Genomic DNA, 22,445 nt, shown 5'->3' on the forward strand with positions numbered 1-22,445 from the left:
TTTTTTTGATACGGAGTCTCGCTCTGTCGACCAGGCTGGAATGCAGTGGCACAATCTTGGCTCACTGCAACCTCCACCTCCTTGGTTCAAGCGATTCTCCTGTCTCAGCCTCCCAAGTAGTTGGGACTTCAGGTGCGTGCCACCACACCCAGCTAATTTTTTGCATTTTTAGTAGAGACAGGGTTTTACCGTGTTAGCTAGGATGGTCTCAATCTCCTGACCTCGTGATCCACCCACCTCAGCTTCCCAAAGTGCTGGGATTACAGGCGTGAGCCACCACAGCCAGCCTGATTGTTAGTACTTCTACTGAGGTTCCCATGGTAGGCGCAATTCTGCAAATATTCACCTTTCTATGGATATTTTGGGTCTCAATTCTCCTCCCTGTCAACCCTGCTCCCTGTCAGGTACAACATCATTGTTCATACTTTTAAAGTTTATTTAGACCAACAGTGAAATACTTTAACAACTCAATTTTCTTTTTCTTTCCATGGCTATTAACTCAAGTATTCTCCTCTTTTTGGCATCTAAAATCTTTTTTTTTTTTTCTAGAGATGGAGTATCCCTCTGTCCCCCAAGCTGGAGTGCAGGGGCACAATCTCAGCTCACTGCAACCTCCACCTCCCGGGTTCAGGTGATTCTCCTGCCTCAGCCTCCCTAGTAGCTGGGATTACAGGTGCACACCAGCAAGCCTGGCTAATTTTTGTATTTTTAGTAGAGACAGGGTTTCACCATGTTGGCCAGGCTGGTCTCGAACTACTGACCTCTGGTGATCCGCCCACCTCAGCCTCCCAAAGTGCTGATATTACAGGTGTGAGCCACTGCGCTCGGCCTAATTTGTAGTTTTAATCACTCAGTCACTTAAAGAGCTGTATTCCTATTGCATGGTGACAAAGATGGCGACTGCCATGGCTTCTTTGTTAAGACTTAGGTGCTACCTGGACTTTAATGTTGTAAGGTTTATTCATTCTCAGAGGACAATTTAATTTTGAGTTACTATTAGGTTGTCATATTACTGGGATTCAATTAAATTCTAGATTCTGCTTAATTTTTGGTAGTGCTCATCACCTTTTTTGAGATGATAGAATATAGCCTCTTTTGGGAACTTGTATCAAGAGAGGGAGGGTTGCTGGTTGAATGGTATCAACCCTTTGAGTCATTGCCAGTTCACAATTTCTATCTTCTTCTTTTTTTTCTTTCTTTTTTTTCTGTCGAGAGGAAGTCTTGCTCTGTTGCCCAGGCTGGAGTGCAATGGTGCAATCTTGGCTCACTACAACCTCTGCCTCCTGGATTCAAGCGAATCTCCTGCCTCAGCCTCCCAAGTAGCTGGGATTACAGGCGCTGGCCACCACGCCCAGCTAATTTTTGTGTTTTTGGTAGAGACGGAGTTTCGCCATGTTGGCCAGGCTGGTCTTGAACTCCTGACCTTGTGATTCCCCCACTTTGGCCTCCCAAAGTGCTGGGATTACAGGTGTGAGCCACCGAGCCTGGCCCACAGTTTCTATCTTCTAGTGGGACATATTGTATTTCCTAATCCCAAGAAGCCTTTTGCCAGCTAGATATATGACTTTTAAAAAATCATCCATTTTTATTTTTTATTGGTGATAAGTTTTCCACTGTCGGTTCCTAAGCTTCAGCAGGTAGAACGGTAGGAGAGCCTACGGTCTGGCTGTTGCATCCACTCTGAGGTTACTCAGGGTAGAGGAGCAACACCAGAATAACAGAGACAGCTTTCAACTGGGCGTTAGCACTGAGGTTATAGTCCCAGGTCGACTTTTAACGAAATGTGTGCCTTGAGCTAAGCATTTTCCTCCTGGACTTCACTTTCCTCACCTACAAAATAAGGAGATTGAGCTAGATAATTTCTACAGCTTCCTGCAAATCTAACCTTCTGTGGTTCTAAGAGCTTTCTGTTGGATTATCTGTGTGAATTAGGCAAGTATTAGAAATACTTATAAAGAAAATATCAGTTGTAAATAAAATTAGAAAGAGTGGGACGGATTAGCTTAGTTAAGAAAGGGCGCAGGCTGGGCGTGGTGGCTCACGCCTGTAATCCCAGCACTTTGGGAGGCCGAGGCAGGCAGATCATGAAGTCAGGAAATCGAGACCATCCTGGCCATGGTGAAACCCCATCTCTACTAAAATGCAAAAAAATAGTGGGTGTGGTGACGTGCACCTGTAGTCCCAGCTACTCAAGAGGCTGAGGCAGCGGAATCACTTGAATCTGGGAGATGGGGGTTGCAGTGAGCCGAAATTGTGCCACTGCACCCCAGCCTGGTGAAAGAGCAAGACTCTGTCTCAAAAAAAAAAAAAAAGAAAAAGAAAGAAAGAAAGGGAGCAATATGGAGGTGTTTGTTTTGCCAGTGGCCCAGAGAGGTTGATAAAGCGGCCTTTCCTTCCCGTCCCCACAACCTTTATCTGATTGTTTATAACTGTGAGCTTCTAGTCTGTGAGAACACCTATATGGATTTTATTTGTTGTCTCTGAGGGTTTCAGCTAACTCATACCCACAAAGTCCAACAGCCCTCTGAGATTGGCATGTCTCAGCTCTCTCTTTCTCATCCAGGTTCCAGCATCTACCTGTGAGATACTGACCAGGAATCTCTTTCCTAACACTCCTACAATAGGCTGGATCTGCCCCCCACCCCTCAAGTGAGCTGACAGCAACACCAGGACAAGGTTAAATGTTACTAAGCTGACAAAGGATACTCTGCTAGGGAACTGCCCACTGGTTTCTTGATATCAGTCAACTAGAGCTTCACCACCCACCCCCACAGCCTCAAATCTGATGTCCTAATCAGGGAATTACAGCTCAGTCTTCCCTTATGATTTCAACATCGTAAACCTTTTAGGTCTGTTCAGTTTTAGAAAAATGCATTTATTTGCTTGGGGCTTATTTCAGGTCCAAATACGTAAAAATCTTACTCCTTGTTTGAGCAAATCCCTAAGACATTCATTCATTCAGCAAATATTTATCAAGCTGCTGCTCTGTGCCGGCACTAATTAGCTCTGGGGATACATACAAAGCTATATTTTTAATTCATTGGTTGTACTTACAAGTTACTTTAATTTAATGTGCTCCTGAAAGAGGAATCAGTTTCTCTTCCTGTGTCACTCATGCATTTGCCACGTAATATAACACAATAGGCCATTTCCATTCTTAATTCCAAAGCTGGATGACACAGAACATCAATTTGCCACATATCCAGTCATCCAACAGACACATAATTCCAGGCTCTGGGATCAGAATCTCAAAGAAACTAGAAAACAAGTAATATGGCCGGGTGTGGTGGCTCGCGCCTATAATCCCAGCATTTTGGGAGGCCGAGGTGGGTGGATCACCTGAGCTCAGGAGTTCGAGACTAGCCTAGCCAACATGGTGAATCTCTGTCTCTACTAAAAATACAAAAATTAGCTTGGCTTGATGGCACACGCCTGTAATCTCACTTATTTGGGAGGCTGAGGCAGGAGAATCACTTGAACCCAAAAGGCAGAGGTTGCCGGGAGCTGAGATTGTGCCACTGCACTTAGATGGATCACCTGAGGTCAACCCAATCTGAAATACATTCTACAAAATATCTGACCAGTCCTCTTCAAAACTGTCAAGGTCATGATACACAAGGAAAGCCTAAGAAAGTAATAACTAAACACAGTGCAGTATTCTGGATTAGATCCTGGAAGAAACAAAGATCGCTAATGAAAATATCTGGTGAAATGTGAGTGAAGTCTGGAGTTTATTCATAGTGACATATCAGTGTTGATTTCTTAGTTTTGACAAATGTATTGAATAAACAAATTGGGTGAGAGGTATATGGAAATGTTTTGTACTATCTTCAGAACTTTTCTGTGACTCTGAAATTATGCTAAAATTAAAAAATTAATAAACTCTCAAGAGGAAAAAAGGAATGACCAATATCAGGAATCAAAATGAGAATATGGATACAAATTCTACAACATTAAGAAGATAATAAGATGTTGTAACTATCTTGGTGCAATAATTTGAATAGTTTAGATAAAGTTAGCAAATTCTTTGGAAAATACAAGTAAATAAAACTGAGACAAGAAGAGTAAAATCTGAATAGTCCTATAAGTTGGATTTGTAATTAAAACCTTCCTACAAAGAAAACTCCTTGTCTAGATGGCTTTGCTAGTGAATTACTCAAAATATTTAAGAAAGAAAAAATATTAATATTGTTCAAAATTTTTTTAAACAATAGAGGTTAATGACCAGCCTAACCAATATAATGAAACCCTGTCTCTACTAAAAATACAAAAATTAGCCAGACACGGTGGCTTATGCCTATAATCCCAGCTAACTCATGAAGCTGAGGCAGGAGAATTGCTAGAACCCAGGAGATGGAGGTTGCAGTGAGTTGAGATCACACTCTTGCATTCCAGCCTGGGCGACAGAGCAAGACTCTGTCTAAAAAAAAAAAAAAAACAGGAAAATGTGATATATTCCAGCGTGTTTTATGAGGTAGGCAAAATCCTGATATTGAGACTCAAAAACAGACATTGCAAAAAGAGAAAATTGTTGGACAACTTCTCTAATGAGCTTGGATATAAATATCCTAAACAAAATATTAACAAATCAAATCTGGCAATACACCAAAAAAAGACTTCACACCTTGCTCAGTAATGCCAGCTTTATTCTAGTAATGCAAGATTAGTATAATATTTGAACATCCATCAGCACAAATTTGACATGAACAGACTAAAAAAAAATCATGCAATCATCTCAATATGCAAAAAAAAGCACATGAAAAAAATTCAATACCTGTTAATGTAATAACACTCAGGAAACCAATAATAGAGAGAAAATTTTTTAATCCACTAAATTGTTTCCATCTGCACCGGGCGCAGTGGCTCATGCTTGTAATCCCAGCACTTTGGGAGGCCAAGGTGGGTGGATCATGAAGTCAGGAGTTCAAGACCAGCCTGACCAAGATGGTGAAACCCCATCTCAACTAAAAATACAAAAATTAGCCAAGCATAGTGGCAGGCACCTGTAATCCCAGCTACTCGGGAGGCTGAGGCAGGAGATTTGCTTGAACCTGGGAGGCAGAGGTTGCAGTGAGCCAAGATCACACCACTGCATTCCAGCCTGGGCAACAGAGCTAGACTTTGTCTCAAAAAAAAAAAAAAAAAAAAATTCATCTGCAAAAAGCCTATAGATATCATCAGACTTAATGCTGAAATACTGAATACTTTCCCCTGACATCAGAAGCATGGCAATGATAAGTAGCATCACCACGAATACTCGACAGTATACTGGAGATTCTAGCCATTACTATAAAGAAAGGGGGGAAAGGAATAAAAACTGGAAACAAAAAAAATCTGTCATTAATCACAAATGCCATGATATACATAGAAAGTCTGAAATAATCTGCAAATAAACTGTTAGACTTTATAAACGAATTTAGCACAGTTGTTAGAAAGAATATACAAAACCAGCTGTATTTGTTCAATATACAAAATTTGGTCAATATACAAAAACCAACTGTATTTGTCCATGCTTCTACAATCAACTAGAAAATAAAAATCTTTAAGACATCATTTATAATAACACCCAGTGATTCCATATTTTTAGCAGCTTTATCACAATAACCAAAAACTGACAACCACCTAAAAGTCCATCCACAGAGGGCTGAATAACCAAACTGTAATATATTCATATAATGGAATATCACACAGCAATACAAAAGAGTAAGTTACTGTTTTATGCCACAGAGTCAATGAATCTCACTGCCCTATGTTGAGCAAAGAAACCAGGTACCAAAAAGTATATACTGTTTTATTCAATTACATTCAAGATGACAAAAGCAGTCGAAGGTGGTAGAAGTTAGAGTAGTTCATCCTTTTGGGGGTTTGGTGTTGACAAGGAAGGGGATGAGGCAGCCTTTTGGAGGTGCTGGAGATGCATGGTGGAGCTCACAGGGGTGTACATCCAAGTCAACATTCACTGGACTGTACATTTAAAATTGGTGCACTTTGCAGTACCTCAACTGATAAAAAGAACTGTGGATCAACAATAGAAACCAATCTAGACAGTGATAATACTGTAGACAGCATATGACGAAAACCTGGACCAAAGCAGGTGAGGGCAGGGATCGTAATTTCTGCAACTGATTCTTCAGGACTTAGAATCTCCTTGGAAAGAAAGATACATGTAAAAGTTACCACCCTATAATGATAAAATAGATTTCTTTGCAATTTTATCTTGTATTTTAAAGGACACTGTTTTTGTTTGTATTTGTTTGTTTTTGAGATGGAGTGTTGCTCTGTCACCCAAACTGGAGTTCAGTGGCATGATCTCAGATCACTGCCGCCTTCGCCTCACGGGTTCAAGCGATTTTCCTGCCTCAGACTCCCGAGTAGTGAGGATCACAGGCACCCACCACCCTGCCAGGCTAATTTTTGTATTTTGGGTAGAGATGGGTTTCACCATGCTGGCCAGGCTGGTCTTGAACTCCTGCCCTCGTGATCTGCCTGTCTCGGCCTCCCAAAGTGCTGGGATTACAGGCATGAGCCACTGTGCCTGGCCCACTGTTGCTTTAAACATCTGATATCAGTGGTTTTCAAAAAGTGAATTGCCTATGTGTTACAGCCTAGCTGGGGAGAACTTGCAGGTCTTGTTAATTAGCGAACACACATTATGTGGAAAACATGCTACTCTCTGTGAGAAAGCAAAAAAGGAGCCTCAGCAAACAAGCCTGTAAATTAAAAAAAGCGGGGAAAGATGTTTCCTCCAGGTAGTGGGAAACCTGGAGAGAGGATATAGGTGGCTCTTCCCCCATTCCCACATCTCTGGACTTTTCCCTCAAGGAGGAAGGAAGGAAATGCAGATATATTTGCTGGGGGAATTTTCTCTGAAGCAGGATGTAAACAAAATATTGTGAACCAACCTAAGGTAATTTGTCCCTTTATAATCATTGGTAAATAACAGATGAGGTCCGCAGATGTCCTGACCCACAACATCATGGCCACAATGGAAGCAAGTCTCAGCCCAGATTGGCCGCATGCACATAATGTTTATTATCGGGCAGGTACAGAAACAGTTTCAAATGTGTTCTGTGGACATGATGAAGCCCCAGATCTCGCACTTTTTAAGTACTGCTCCATTTCACTTGAAACAAATGAAACACTAGTCTCCAGGGAGGATTCAGCAAGCATCTTGTCAAACTCAAAGGGCCAAGACTTTTGAATCAGTGGCTGGATTACAAGAGCATTTAGGAGTCAAACCTACAGTGCTATTCTAAGGGTCACTAGGTGTGGGATCCTGGTCCCACAATGGCAGGGAAAGCTCTTCAGTATTTCCAGAGAATTCACACGTCTTGGACACTGCTAACTTCACCAGTGAAACACCTCCAACATCCATCGTGCTGGTTAAAACCTCCCGTGTAACTGAACACAGAGCTATCTGAAGCATTTGATGACCTGCTTCACTAACCGCCCCTAGAGTGTGTTCTCGCTTAGGGCATCTGGCCCTAGCTTGCAGCTCCAATCTGATTAACACATGCATTTATTATTACAGTGATTCTGCTGAAGTCTTTCCTTTTTTTTTTTTTTTTTCTGAGACCCAGTTTCACTCTTGTTGCCCAGGCTGGAGTTCAGTGGCACAATCTTGGCTCACTGCAACCTCCGCCTCCTGGGTTCAAGTGATTCTCCTGCCTCAGCCTCCCGAGTAGCTGAGATTACAGGCATGCACCACGATGCCCAGCTAATTTTTGTATTTTTAGTCGAGACGGAGTTTCGCCATGTTGGCCAGGCTGGTCTCAAACTCCTGATCTCATGATCCGCCCGCCTCAGCCTCCCAAGTGTTGGGATTACAGGCTTGAGCCACCACACCGGGCCATGAAGTCTTTCAGTTATAGACAACAGAACAGAAGCCATCACAGAAAGGTTTTCTTAATGGAGGGACATAAAGTCAAGATTAGTCGAAAGGGACAAGGCTCTCTCTTTGACAATGGACACAGAGCTGAAAGGACAATGACAAAAATTAATGATAAGTGAAAAACAAAACAGGAAAATAGGAGTTACAGTAACATTGTTTGAAGTATTTGTTTTTGTTTGAGGTGGGGTCTTATTCTGTCGCCCAGGCTGGAGTGCAGTGGCGGGATCTTGGCTCACTGCAACCTCCATCTCCCAGGTTCAAGCGATTCTCCTGCCTCAGCCTCTCGAGTAGCTGGGACTACAGGCACCCACCACGATGTCTGTATTTTTGTATTTTTAGTAAAGACGGGGTTCCACCATGGTGGCCAGGCTGATCTTGAACTCCTGACCTCAAGTAATCTGCCTGCCTCTGCCTCCCAAAGTATTGGGATCACAGGCATGAGCCACTGTGCCCAGCCTGTTTGAAGTTTTCATAATGTATTGCATTTAATCAAAGAGGGTTGTAAAATGTTTTTAAACTCAGGTGATCTCTGAAATTGCCTAGCCCTTGGATTTACCCAAACCAGTGTTTAACTCCTACCTCTGCCACTCACGAAATGCTAGGTTGCCTACTATTTACTTTCTGCTCCTTAGTTTCTTAATATACATAACAGGATCAGAAATTATGCTGTGAGGAAATTTGGAAAGGAAAACCCAAACCTGGCAGACAATTGACATTGGCACCCTTCTGCCCCCTGGCGGTAATTTTTAGAACCATGTGGGCAATGGCGAGGGCAAAAATTAAATGTGGAAAGTGTCAAACAAAATCCATGTGTCTTCCTTGTAATGCACAGCAGCGTTTGAATTGGTCATTTTCTTGCCCCCTCAGTGCTCTTTCCCTCCTACTACTATCAGTAGTCCAACCACGCATTGCAGGAAGTTTCAGGAGTCATCCACTTATCCTAGAGCAAGCTTGTCCAACCTCCGCCTGCAGGCCGCATGTGACCCAGGTGGCTTTGAATGCAGCCCAACACAAATTTGTAAGCTTTCTAAAATTATGAGATTTTTTTTGTGTGTGACTTTTTTTCCTAGCTCATCAGCTAACAGTGTAATTTTTTTTTTTTTTTTTAGACGGAGTCTTGCTCTGTCTCCCAGGTTGCAGTGCAGTGGCATGATCTTGGCTCACTGCAACCTCCACCTCCCAGGTTCAAGCGATTCTCCTGCCTCAGCCTCCCGGGTAGCTGAAATTATAGGCATGCACTGCCACACCTGGCTAATTTTTTGTATTTTTCGTAGAGCTGGTTTTCACCATGTTGGCCAGGCTAGTCTCTAACTCCTGATCCACCCTCCTTAGGCTCCCACAGTGCTGGGATTACAGATATGAGCCACCCTGCCCAAGAGTTTTAGTGTATTTTTTATGTGTGGCCCAAGACAATTTTTCTTCTTTTAATGTGGGAAGAAAAAAGTTTGGACGCCCCTACCCTAGAGGAATTATAGTGTATAGTATTTGTTTTCGGTCTTATTTTTCCTTCTCCTCTACTTAACATGGATTTGTGGAGCATATCCATGTCCTCGGGTCATTAGCATGGCTTTTTAGGGGATGTGATCGCAGAGTCAAACCCATGGGAGACATGCAGAATTCAGCTGAAGATCACTTAAATATCTAGCACTGCTGTAGCACTAGCGATAGAAAGAAGAGAATTCAAGATTGAACAAAGTGGCCAGGCACAGTGGCTCATGCCTGTTATTCCAGCACTTTGGGAGGCTGAGGCAGGTGGATCACTTGTGGTCAGGAGTTCAAGACCAGTCTGGTCAACATGGTGAAACCCCATCTCTACTAAAAATACAAAAAATGAGCCAGGTATAGTGGTGCATGTCTGTAATTCCAGCTACTCAGGAGGCTGAGGCAGGAGAATCACTTGAATCTGGGAGGCGGAGGCTGCAGTGAGCCAAGATCACGGCAGTGCACTCCAACCTGGGTGACAGAGCAAGACTCTGTCTCGAAAAAGAAAAAAGGATTTAACGAAGCAGTGAATAGATTAATTGGATTTAACTGATGAAAGAATTGAGTAATGGAACTTCACCCATTCTAATCAGGTGATAAAGTAGAAAAAAATTCAAAGACTTAGTAGGAGTTTGAGCTTAAGGGAATGGGTTTACAATTCCAATCCCATTGGTAAGATAAGTTTCATTTTTAAAAATTCATGTTTTCCCTTCTTTATACAACTGTAAATGTGAGTTTGGAGTTGGAGTGGGAGAGGAAAGCAAAGAATGAAGGGAAAGAAGTAGGTTTCTTTATAAATAAAGAAACCCAGGAAAGTAGCCTGGGTTTCTTTATAAATAAAATGAAGAAATCTGTCTTCTCTAGTTCATAAGTTATAAAGATCAAATGTGTAAATGCATAGGCAAATGCTTATGAAAGATAAGGTTTCTATCATTGATAACTAGTATACGATAATCTGCTACCGTCTGCCTTCCCCTTATGAACCCTGTGATGCTCTCAGAATCACTCCTTCCTGCCTCTTCCCCATCTTCTATCACAACCTGCTTTTTGTATGTGATTGCTCTTTATACCCTGATCATATTAAATCAGACACTTATACAATTAAATTTGAAATAGTTACCCCTTGTCCAGAAATAGTCACATATTAAGCCTGATCTCTATTTGGGTGGTAAAAACATTTAGTCCTTGTTCAAGAAATGTTAACCTACAGTTTGGGGTAGGAGGGAGAAGTGAAGCTTATCTTGCATTCTGAAATCACCACATTTCATGCCTGAATTAGCATGTCTGAGCTGGAATTCAGAGTGAATCTTTGGATCAATGTTTTAAAGGGACAACTATAGAGACTTCCATTGCTCTTTCTATGCACATATTTTTTGTTTTGTTTTTACTGGAATCATATTACAGTTACAGTTACCATTCAATGGACCAACACGGTCCATCGAGGGCCATAGTAGTGAGAGGGTCAGTACACAGATGCTGGAGCCAGATGACATGGGTTCAAATCTCAGCTCTCCCACTTACTACCATGTGACCTTGGACAGGCTGCTTCACTGCTCCCAGCCTCAGTTTTCTAATTTGCAAAATGGGGAAATTAATAATACCATCTCCCAATGAACAGAGGTTCATTGGGAAGATGAAATAATAGGTCTAATATTAGGTCTAATAATAGGTCTAATAATAGACACTTTAGAGCAGTGTCTGGCACTGAGTCCACATTAACTAGAACTTATATCAATTGCATGTTTGAAAAAAGTTTAGACCATTCAGAAATTTAATTTTAAAAATAAAAACTAAAAACTCACTTAAGTTCTCTAGCTCCCACTTTAACTCCACTCCCCTTTCCACAGGCAAACTGTTAACAGTCACTTTGCAAACATCATTCAAGTGTTTTTACTGATGTATTTTGTTGTTGTTTGTATCTGAGACAGAGTCTCGCTCTGTCCCCCAGGCTGGAGTGCAGAGGCACGATCTCAGCTCACTGCAACCTCCACCTCCCAGGTACAAGCAGTTCTCCTGCCTCAGCTTCGTGAGTAGCTGGGATTACAGACTGGTGCCACCACACCCGGCTAATTTTTGTATTTTTAGTAGAGATGAGGATTCACCATGTTAGCCAGACTGATCTCGAACTCCTGACCTGGTGATCCACTTGCCTTGGCCTTCCAAAGTGCTGGAGTTACAGGCGTGAGTCACCACACCCAGTCTATTGATGTATTTTTTTAAATCAGGGGATTATAATATACTGTTTGGCAACTTGTTTTCCTCACTTAGCCATGTAGCTAGGAATTATTTCCAGGTCACTATGCCCAGTGCTACTTTCTTCTTCCTACCGGTTTCATAGTCTGCTGCAGCATGAACACCACACAGTTCATTTAACCAATGTCTTTTTGATGGATATTTGGAGTGTTTCCAGTTTTCCACTAGCATATTCGCTTTTTACACATTCTTTTATCTTTATAATTCAAAACCATCAAGCTGAAGCCCAGCAGGGCTTCCTCATTTCATCATGATAGCTTATTTCCTATTGAGCAAAGCTTCTTCTTCAGGTCAGCTCTTGCCACACTTCTTTCTACAGAAAGAAGAAGTGGAATTATCTGTCCTGGGCTTTGGGAGTAAACACACCCATTCCCTTGATGGTGCTGCCCACGCTGCTTTGCCCACGCAGCACCACTCTCCCCGAGGCTCCTGAATTATAACCTGCTTGACAAAATCAACATCCCTCTGGCTACAGCACGGCTGATTGCACTTAATAGGTCATTATAGCCCTGGCAACAGACAGGCTCCTTCCCGTGATGTATTTCACCTCCTCATTGAAGAGATGTGTGTTCCAGTGTGAGTCTGTTCTTCTGTGTCATCCCAATAAATGCTCCTGTATTCAGGGGTCACTGTCAGGATGGTTCCCTTGTCAGGAATACTCTTTCCTCTCCCTTCTAAACAGACAAATCTCCTGTTGAGGACACATTCAACTCCAACTCCTTTTGTGAAGCTTTCTCAGTTGCTCCAGCCCACATGAATCCTTCCCTCCACCAAATTTCTTCAGTGAGAATGCCTTCTAGGCTGGCGCGGTGGCTCATACCTGTAATCTCAGCACTTTGGGAGGCCGAGGCAGGTGGATCCCCTGAGGCTGGGAATTGGAGATCAGCCTGACCAACATGGAGAAACCCCATCTCTACTAAAAATACAAAATTAGCCAGGTGTGGTGGTGCATATCTGTAATCCCAGCTACTCGGGAGGCTGAGGCAGGAGACTCACTTAAACCCAAGAGGTGGAGGTTGCAGTGAACCTAGATCACACTGCTGTACTCCAGCCTGAGCAACAAGAGCAAAACTCCAACTCAAAGAAGAAAAAAAAAGAGGCCAGGCGTGGTGGCTTATGCTTGTAATCCCAGCACTTTGGGAGGCCGAGATGGGCAGATCATAAGGTCACTAGTTCAAGACCAGCCTAGCCAACACAGTGAAACCCTCTCTCTACTAAAAATACAAAAATTAGCTGGGCATGGTGGTGCATGCCTGTAACCCCAGCTACTCAAGAGGCTGAGGTAGGAGAATCGCTTGAACCTAGGAGATGGAGGTTGCAGTGAGCTGAGACTGCGCCACTGCACTCCAGCCTGGGCAACAGAGCTAGACTTTGTCTCAAAAAAACAAACAAAAAGTAAAAAAGAACCCCAGGATGACTTCTAAGTGTATAGCACCTGTGTGAGGGTGAAACCCTGGCCCACAGAGCCAGTGGTTGTAGAAAAATTTAAAATAGAAGGCCATAGTATACTGCAATTGCATAGAAACAAGAAGCCTATAAGCAGAGAGACGCTATGGAATATACTGAAGCTAATATGAGCAGAAGGGAATTCTGTAATGGAACACCAACACCGGCAATAACAATGAAGGAAAGCAAAAGCCTAGCACGGTTTTTCCCAAAGCATTGTCTGGGGGCTTGTTAGAAATGCAAATTCTTGGCCAGGCACAATATCTCACACCTGTAATCCTAGCACTGAGGGAGGCCAAGGCAGGCAGATCACCTGCGGTCAGGAGTTTGAGACCAGCCTGGCCCGTCTCTACTAAAAATATAAAAATAAGCTGGGTATGGTGGCACATGTCTATAATCCCAGCTACTCAGGAGGTTGAAGCAGGAGAATCACTTAAACCCAGGGGGCAGAGGTTGCAGTGAGCTGAGATCACACCACTGTACTCCAGCCTGGGTGACAAGAGTGAGACACTGTCTCAAAAAAAAAAAAAAAAAAAAAAAAAAAAAAAAAAAGGAGCTATGCAAATTCTTAGGCACCAACCCAGACTTACTGAATCAGAAATTCTGGGGGGGGATGCAGCAGTCTGCGTTATCGCAAGTCCTCCAGGTGAGTCTGATGCGTGTTGACATCTAAGAACCCCAGCTTGAGTAGAGATTTAAAGTTGGTGTCTAGCACAGAAAGACTTTTGCAACCATGAGTCTCTGTACTAAAGAAAGTACAGAGGACTGCCGGTGTTACTCGTGCTGCACCCACTGTCTGCTGAGAACATTAGGAGCACCTGCTGCTTTCTGGGCTGGGTGGGAGGAAATAGACACGAAAGCAAGGGACATCTGGCCTTCCACTTTAAGAGAAGACAGGATGCATCAATAGGACAATAATCATACAAGGTAAGATGGCCTTGGTGCCAAAGTGAATGCTAGAAACTAGTAGTTCCCAAATGGGGCCCCCGGGTAATCTCGTTTGTTACAAATAAGATTCCTAGCTCCCATCCTGGGAGATTCTGATTCAGGAGATCTGAGGAGTGACTGAGGCTAACCTTTAAACAAGCTGCTTAGGTAACATGTTTAAAGAGAAGTGTGATTTGGGAAGCACTGGTATAAAGAGTAGTCTTAAGAAGATTCCAAGTAGGAGAACCCAAGCGTGGCGGGGCTGGGAAGCCCCAGCTGGCAGGGAGGGGTCCTACCTATTGAGCTACCCACAAGGGCCTGCCCTGGTCAAGTGTCCGGAGCTAGCGTTCTGACTGATACTCGGCCCTAGGATTTCTCTCCTGGTACCACTTGGAGAGACAAGCCTTGGCTGCCAGAGGAAAAGGCTGATGGAGGGGCTGGACAGGAGGAAGGCCTGTGGGAGGAAGGTGCCAAAGTGGGAAGGAGCATGTGAGGAGAGTCTTAAAGGTTAATGCCAATTATCTCTTTTTTTTTTTTTTGAGAGGTAGTTTCGCTCTTGTTACCCAGGCTGGAGTGCAATGGCATGATCTCCGCTCACGGCAACCTCCGCCTCCTGGGTTCGGGCAATTCTCCTGCCTCAGCCTCCCAAGTAGCTGGGACTACAGGCATGCGCCACCATGCCCAGCTAATTTTTTTGTATTTTTAGTAGAGACGGGGTTTCACCATGTTGACCAGGATGGTCCCAATCTCTTGACCTTGTGATCCACCTGCCTCGGCCTCCCAAAGTGCTGGGATTATAGGCGTGAGCCACCACGCCCGGCCAATCCAATTATCTCTACAAAAATGCCAGGCTTTACAGACTCAAGAGCTACTAACCAAAAGATTGAAAAAACTGCCTTAAAGCTGGGTGCAGTGGCTCACGCTTTTAATCCCAGCACTTTGGGAGGCCAATGTGGGTGGATCACAAGGTCAGGAGTTCAAGACCAGCCTGACCAATATGGTGACACCCTGTCTCTACTAAAAATACAAAAATTAGCCAGGTGCAGTGGCAGGTGCCTGTAATCCCAGCTACTCTGGAGGCTGAGGCAGAAGAATCGCTTGAATTCAGGCAGCAGAGGTTGCAGTGAGCCAAGATTGCGCCACCGCACTCCAGCCTGGGCAACAGAGCGAGACTCCATCTAAAAATAAAAATTAAAAATTAAAAGAGATGGTGAAGAAATCCATTATCTCTGGTGGTTTGCAAGTTTGATTTTAGCAGTAGAACTCTTAATGAAGATCTCAAGTGGAACTCTGAAATAGGAAACACTTAAACACATGAGAATTGAGCTGCTATGGAGAAATTAGGAGTCCAGTTCCTACCTCCTTATTCTTTTTATCACTCAAGAACAATGACCATTTTTACATCCCGACCTCAACCCTAGCTCCCCAGGATGGTGCTCCACAGAGGTAGCTTGAAAAACACCGAAGGCTAACCTCTCTAGCACCTCGCTGGGCTGCTTTAGGGACAGCCGGGTCACTACTTCACAAAGTCATCCTTCCCATTCTGGCAGTTTTGATCTTCAGAAAGTTCTGTCTTTTCTTTTTCTTTTCTCTTTTTTTTTTTAGACGGAGTTTCGCGCTTGTCCCCCAGGCTGGAGGGCAGTGGCGCGATCTCCGCTCACTGCAACATCCACTCCTGGGTTGAAGTAATTCTCGTGCCTCAGCCTCCTGAGTAGCTGGGATTACAGGTACCTGCCACAATGGCCGGCTAATTTTTGGAGTTTTAGTAGAGACGGGGGTTTCACCGTGTTAGCCAGGCTGGTCTCAAACTCCTGACCTCAAGGGTTCCACCCGCCTTGGCATCCCAAAGTGCTAGGATTATAGGCGTGAGCCACCACACCGGCCAGAAAGTTTTGTCTTTTCTCAAGGTGGGAGCTGCCCCCTAAATTTCCGATCACTGTGCCTAGATTTTCCCTCTAGAAGCACTAATATATTCTTCTATATGAAAGATCGTTAAATAACTAAAGAGCTTTAAGAGCAATCTTTTAATTTTTGACTTTTCCAGGCAAAAATCTCATCACTTCTTCCAAAGGATTCTCATATGACATGGTCACCCTATGTGGGGCATCCTCCAGTTTGTCAACATCGTTTAAAATGAGGCTCCTGGAAGAAAACATGGCTCCACACAAGCTCTGACCAGGACAGTGTAAAATGGAGTCATTCCTTTCCCTGATCTGAGCATTAAACCTCAATTAATGCAGCTTAGGCTTACATTCACTTTCTGGGCAGCACTCCACAGAGTGTTCATACTACATCTGCTGCCAGTTCGATGCCCTCTGTCTGTTTCACATTGATTGCTTTCAGGTTAATTATTTCCTATCCTGTGCTCGTGCAGTTGATATTTTTTAATGCAAATGCTGGACTTTACTTTTGTCTCCATAATATTTCATCCTGTTGGTGATAGTCCGGTCACTCAAAATATTATAAAATATAGATATTGTTTTTCTTTTTTTCTTTTTTGAGATGGAGTTTCGCTCTTGTCACCCAGGCTGGAGTGCAATGGTGCAGTCTTGGCTCACTGCAACTTATGCCTCCTGGGTTCAAGCCATTCTCCTGCCTCAGCCTCCCCAGTAGCTGGGATTACAGGCACCCGCTACCACACCCAGCTAATTTTTGTATTTTTAGAAGAGATGAGGTTTTTCCATGTTGGTCAGGCTGGTCTCCAACTCCTGACTTCAGGTGATCCACCTGCCTCAGCCTCCCAAAGTGCTGGGATTACAGGCGTGAGCCACCACGCCTGGCTGAACTTGTTTTTCCATGAACTGTTACTTCCTAGATTTAGCTGCCTCAAATTTTAATAAGTGTCACTGTGTACACTTGTAAGACAGCTAACATGTTTCTGGGGCTAAGGAGAGTGAGAGAGGCAAGAGATTTTTTTTTCTTTTTTTTTTTTTTTTGTCAGAGTCTTGCTCTATCACCCAGGCTGCAGTGCAGGTCTAGGCTGGTCTCAAACTCCTGACCTCGTGATCTGCCCGCCTCAGTCTCCCAAAGTGCTGGGATTGCAGGCATGAGTCACCATGCCTAGCTGGCAAGAGACTTTTTAAAAAAAACTTTCACATATTGAAAATACTTACTCCATGACAGACACTGTCCTATGCATGCAGTATCTAACTTCCTCTTTACACCGGCCCAGTGAAAACAGGTATCAACATCCCATTTTACAAATGAGAAAACTGGAGAAAGGAACAAAAACGAAGGTATCCTGATTTCTGAGTTTTTCTGCTGTCAGTCTCAGTGATGACTGAGCATGCAGATGTTCCTACACACATAGCCACTGAAGCCCCACCCAGCAATCCTAAGGGAAGAGCTGGGCTCCGCAATGGATGAAAGACTTGAACCACAGGGAGGTAGAGCAGAAGAAAAATCACTCTTGATTCCTTCTCCCTAGGGTAACATCTCATCAACCTTTTGAAGAAAGTGAGGCCAGGCATAGGAATGCAGGACCAAAAAATGAAAAAGAGTTAAAGCTGGATTTTTAAATAAAGCTTATTGAGCATATAATGTTATAAAATATGCTTGCTCATGCAGTTGTCTTGGATATAAAATTCTGATATGTGGGAAGTAAAAAAGTCCCTCTTTAAAGTTTCCTCGGCTGGGCGCGGTGGCTCATGCCTGTAATTCCAGCACTTTGGGAGGCTGAGGCAGGTGGATCACTAGGCTAGGAATTCAAGACCAGCCTGGCCAAGATGCTGAAATTCTGTCTCTACTAAAAATACAAAAATTAGCCAGGTGTGGTGGTGGGCACCTGTAATCTCAGCTACTCGAGAGGCTGAGGCAGGGAGCCGCTTGAACCTGGGAGGCAGAGATTGCAGTGAGCTGAGATTGTGCCACTGCACTCCAGTCTGGACAACAGAGCAAGACTCGGGCTCAAAAAAAAAAAAAAAAAATTCCTTTCTTGTTAAAAAATAAGAGTGTTAATAACTTTGTTAAGACCTATCCTGTGTAGCTGTTAAACATGCCATGCTTATAAGCATGTAGTATGCTTTATGTCCTTGTACTTTAACCAAGATATCTGTACTGGATGTACTCATAGGCATGTCCCAACTCTCCATTGCTTTTACCTGTTTGGAAAAATTTTAAGTTGTTAGCCAATCAGGTTTTAGTTTAGATTGTGAAGTCTGGCTCCAGCCAATGGTGATCAGACACAGTAGTAGGGATGATCCCAAATACGTAAGGGATAAATGTGTCTGTTTTCCTTTGTTCAGTGTACTCTCCTGGCAAGATGGCTATTGAGAGTACCCTTCCTGCAGTCCAGGAAGTAAAAATTGCATTGCTGAAGGATTCTTTGTCTCAGTGCTAATTTTTTTTTTTGAAGGACCAAGCATCTATTTTCAATATGATATTTGCATGCAGTGTCTTTATCAGGCTGAAATTTTTTCTTCCTTGACTTCCTTTTTATTATGTGTTTATTTATTTATTTATTTAGAGATAGAGTCTCGCTCTGTTGCCCAGGCTGGAGTGCAGTGGGGCCATCTTGGTTCACTGCAACCTCTGCCTCCTGGGTTCAAGTGATTCTCCTGCCTCAGCCTCCCGAGTATCTGGGATTACAGGTACCTGCCACCATGCCTGGCAAATTTTTGTATTTTTGGTAGAGATGGGGTTTCACCATGTTGGCCAGGCTGTTCTCCAACTCCTGACCTCAAGTGATCCACCTGCCTCTGCCTCCCAAAGTGCTGGGATTACAAGCATGAACCACCTGGCCTGGCCTTAACTTCCTTTTTAGATTTTGCAGGAGAGAATGGTGATTGAGTGAAGGAGTCTACATAGTCTACTTTATCTACACAGCATTTATGACCATATCATATTTTTCTCTTTCTTTTCTTTTTACCTATAGTTTCTTGTTGGAAAAAGATATTTTTACTCATTGACTGTTGCTCCCCATGGAAATGTGAGCTCCACGAAAGAAAAGTCCTGGCTGCCTTGTCCTCCTCTGTATCCTTCTGTATCCCTGTTACCTAGAATAGAGCTTGGCACATATGAAGTGCTTTAGACATATTAGATGAATAATTAAATAATGGTTCTATGTATGGCCCAGACAACCCAGCATTTTTAAAAGATTAATTAAAAACAATGTAAATTCTGAGCAAGGCTCACTCTAGATGTAGAGGTAGTCACATTTAAATTATGAGAAAAAATGGCAGCCAGGCATGGTGGCTCACACCTGTAATTCTAGCACTTTGGGAGGCCAACGCCAGCAGTTCACTTGAGGTAAGGAGTTCAAGACCAGCCTGGCCAACACTGTGAAATCCCGTCTCTACTAAAAATGCAAAAATTAGCCGGGTGTGGTGGCGCATGCCTCTAATTCCAGCTAGTCAGGAGGCTGAGGCAGGAGAATCCCTTGAACCCTGGAGTTGGAGGTTGCAGTGAGCCGAGATAGCACCACAACTCTCCAGCCTGGGTGACAGAGCAAGATATCATCTCAAAAAAAAGAAAAAGAAGTAGAAAAAGAAAAAATTGCTAATACCCAGTCCCAAGCCAGAGCTACCTTTTGATAAGTTAAAGAACAAATACTGCCCTCTGATGGTAGTAGTTTTTTAATTTTTAATTTTAGCAGCAATAAATGTCCTCATTTCCTTCATACCAAACTATGGCTACCCACAGTGACAGGGCCATTGGGAGGGACTTGAAGATGCACAATGTGCATGCTATCTATGTCCAAGATAATTCTCTTAGCCACTACCCACACGCCCCCGCCTTTCCAGCTAGATTGCTGCCCCAGCCTCTCCTATGTAGAAGTTCTAGAGCCCCACTGATTAACTTGACAGTGCTAGTGTGGGCCTCCCGAGAAGCAGTGACAGGAAGATAGTGATACGGCTTACTTGCTTGGGCCAGCTGGAATCCGGAGGCGGGTGACCCATAACATGGCAATTATTATTTATTCTGTCTGGCTTTGCAACTTGGCCTCTTCTGTTTTTGCCTCCAGCTTTCTGCTCTTTTCCTGCTTCCTGTTCTCAGCTCCTCTCATAGGTAGAAATGTGGAAAGTCTAAAATATATTAGTCCATTACATCAAAAGCATACTCCAAAAGGGGTTCTAAGCACAGTGGCTCACAACTGTAATCCAAGCACTTTGGGAGACCACGGCAGGCCGATTACCCAAGCTCAGGAGTTCAAAACCAGCCTGGCCAACATGGTAAAACCCCATCTCTACTAAAAATACAAAAATTAGCTGGGCATGGTGGTGCTTGCCTGTAGTCCCAGCCACTTGGGAGGCCAAGGCAGAATTGCTTAAACCTGGGAGGTGGAAGTTGCAGTGAACTGAGATCGTGCCACTGCACTCCAGCCTAGGCGACAGTGAGACTCTGTCTCAGGAAAAAAAAAAAAAAAAAGGATAAAAGTATCCAAGCATGCACCAAAAAACTAATAGATTTTTTTTACGGCTATTATTTATTTATTTTTGAGATGAGGTATTGCTCTGTCACCCAGGCTGGAGTGCCATGGCTTGATCTTGGCTCCTTGCAGCCTTTAGTTCCTGGGCTCAAGTGATCCTCTCACCTCAGCCCTAGTAGCTGGGGACCACAAGTGCACACCACCACATCCAGCGATTTTTTTTGTACTTTTTACAGAAATGAGATTCTCACTATTTTGCCCAGGCTGGTCTTGAACTCCTGGACTCACTGATCCTCCTGCCTCAGCTTCCCAAAGTGCCGGGACCATAGGCATTAGCCCTGTACCTGGCCCTAAAAAGATGTTAATCTCTTTATCATACAGGTTATCAGTGCCAAGGTATAATTTTCAAAATTCAAAAAAGCATAATTCTCATATAAATAGAAAATGAATCCATGTTTAAGACTTATTAACTCATTGGGGAAGAAGACCAGTAAGATGTAAAGCTAGTTCGAAGAGTATTTACAGGTATTCACAAAGGGATGTTAAAAAAAGACTATTAGTTTAGCTTTAAAAGTGGTTAATGAACTGGATATGGTGGCTCACGACTGTAATCCTTTGGGAGGCCAAGGCAGGCAGATCGCTTCAGGTTAGGAGTTTGAGACCATCCTGGCCAACATAGTGAAACCCCGTCTCTACTAAAAATACAAAAATCAGTGGTTGTGGCAGTGCGCACTTTTAATCCCAGCTACTTGGGAGGCTGAGGCAGAAGGATCGCTTGAGCCCGGGAGGCAGAGGTTGCAGTGAGCCAGGATCAGGCCATTGCATTGTATCCTGGGCAAGGAAGTGAGATGCTATCTCAAGAAGGGGGGCAGGAAAGGGATTAATGTCCTATAGGGAAATGAACCATAACCTTCACAGTTATCTTTTTTACTGGGCAGAATTCTTCAAGTTAATATGTAGCTGCACTAAGTCTAGGCTCTAATCAAATTGTATATAGCAAAGTCAAACAGTTACATTGTTCTAGAAAATTAAATAAACCTTATGCAAGCTTTTAAATAATGCACTAGTATGACATTGAAAAGACATGTGGCCCTCATTTTTGCCTTATTTGTAAGTTTCAGATAGTTAACACAAGTTTATATATTTTTCTTTTATTATTATTTTTTTGAGATGGAGTCTTGCTCTGTCACCAGTCTGAAGTGCAATGGTGCAATCTAAACCTCTGCCTCTTGGGTTCAAGTGATTCTCTTGCCTCAGCCTCCCAAGTAGCTGGGACTACAGGTGCATGCCACCACGCTCAGCTAATTTTTGTACTTTTAGTAGAGACAGGGTTTCACCATGTTGGCAAGGCTGGTCTCTAACTCTTGGCCTCAGGTGATCCACCTACCTCAGCCTCCCAAAGTACTGGGATTACAGGTGTGAGCCACCACAACCAGCCAAATTTGTATATTTTTCAAGGTCTTACATTCTTCTATTCTTCTATTAGTCTTTCCATTCGGAAGTGTGTTAGTACTTCTCGAATTTAACAGTGGATATGAAAAACAGAAAGTGTAAATATCCCAAAACTTCTTTTGTTACTAGTTCATTATTCTAATTTCAGAGTGGGGAGAAAAAAGGAAAAGTGAGAAAAGAAAATAAAATTTTGGGTTAAATGGATTTTTTTTTTTTTTTTTGAGATGGAGTTTTCTTCTGTCACACAGGCTGGAATGCTGTGGCACGATCTTGGCTCACTGTAACATCTGCCTCCTGGGTTCAAGCAATTCTCCTGTCTCAGCCTCCCGAGTAGCTGGGATTACGGGCACACCACCACGCCTGGCTAATTTTTGTATTTTTAGTAGAGACAAGGTTTCACCATTTTGGCCAGGCTGATCTTGAACTCCTGACCTTGTGATCCACCCACCTTGGCCTCCCAAAATACTGGGATTACAGGCATGAACCACCTTGCCCAGCCATAAATTTTGAGGATAGTATATAATGAGTTTCAATGTATCCATTTTATTTCTATGGTTCATTATTAGAGATAACAGATACCTCTAAGTTTCTTGAGGGTAGAGAAGGCCTCTGGCCAAAAGTGTGAAT

General features: G+C 43.2%; 1 long non-coding RNA gene across 1 annotated transcript; it reads right to left on the minus strand.

Annotated features, from left to right (window-relative positions):
• Window positions 1–5,586: 5,586 nt before the first annotated feature.
• LOC108300092 lies at window positions 5,587–11,225 on the minus strand. Its single transcript, XR_001823249.2, has 2 exons — window positions 11,176–11,225; window positions 5,587–6,147 (listed from the first exon to the last, which is right to left on the minus strand). It is a non-coding gene; the product is annotated as an uncharacterized LOC108300092 (long non-coding RNA).
• Between the last annotated feature and the right edge of the window lie 11,220 nt (window positions 11,226–22,445).

This window comes from Cebus imitator, unplaced genomic scaffold (genome assembly GCF_001604975.1).
Source record: "Cebus imitator isolate Cc_AM_T3 unplaced genomic scaffold, Cebus_imitator-1.0 Scaffold0, whole genome shotgun sequence".
Lineage (NCBI taxonomy): Eukaryota > Metazoa > Chordata > Mammalia > Primates > Cebidae > Cebus > Cebus imitator.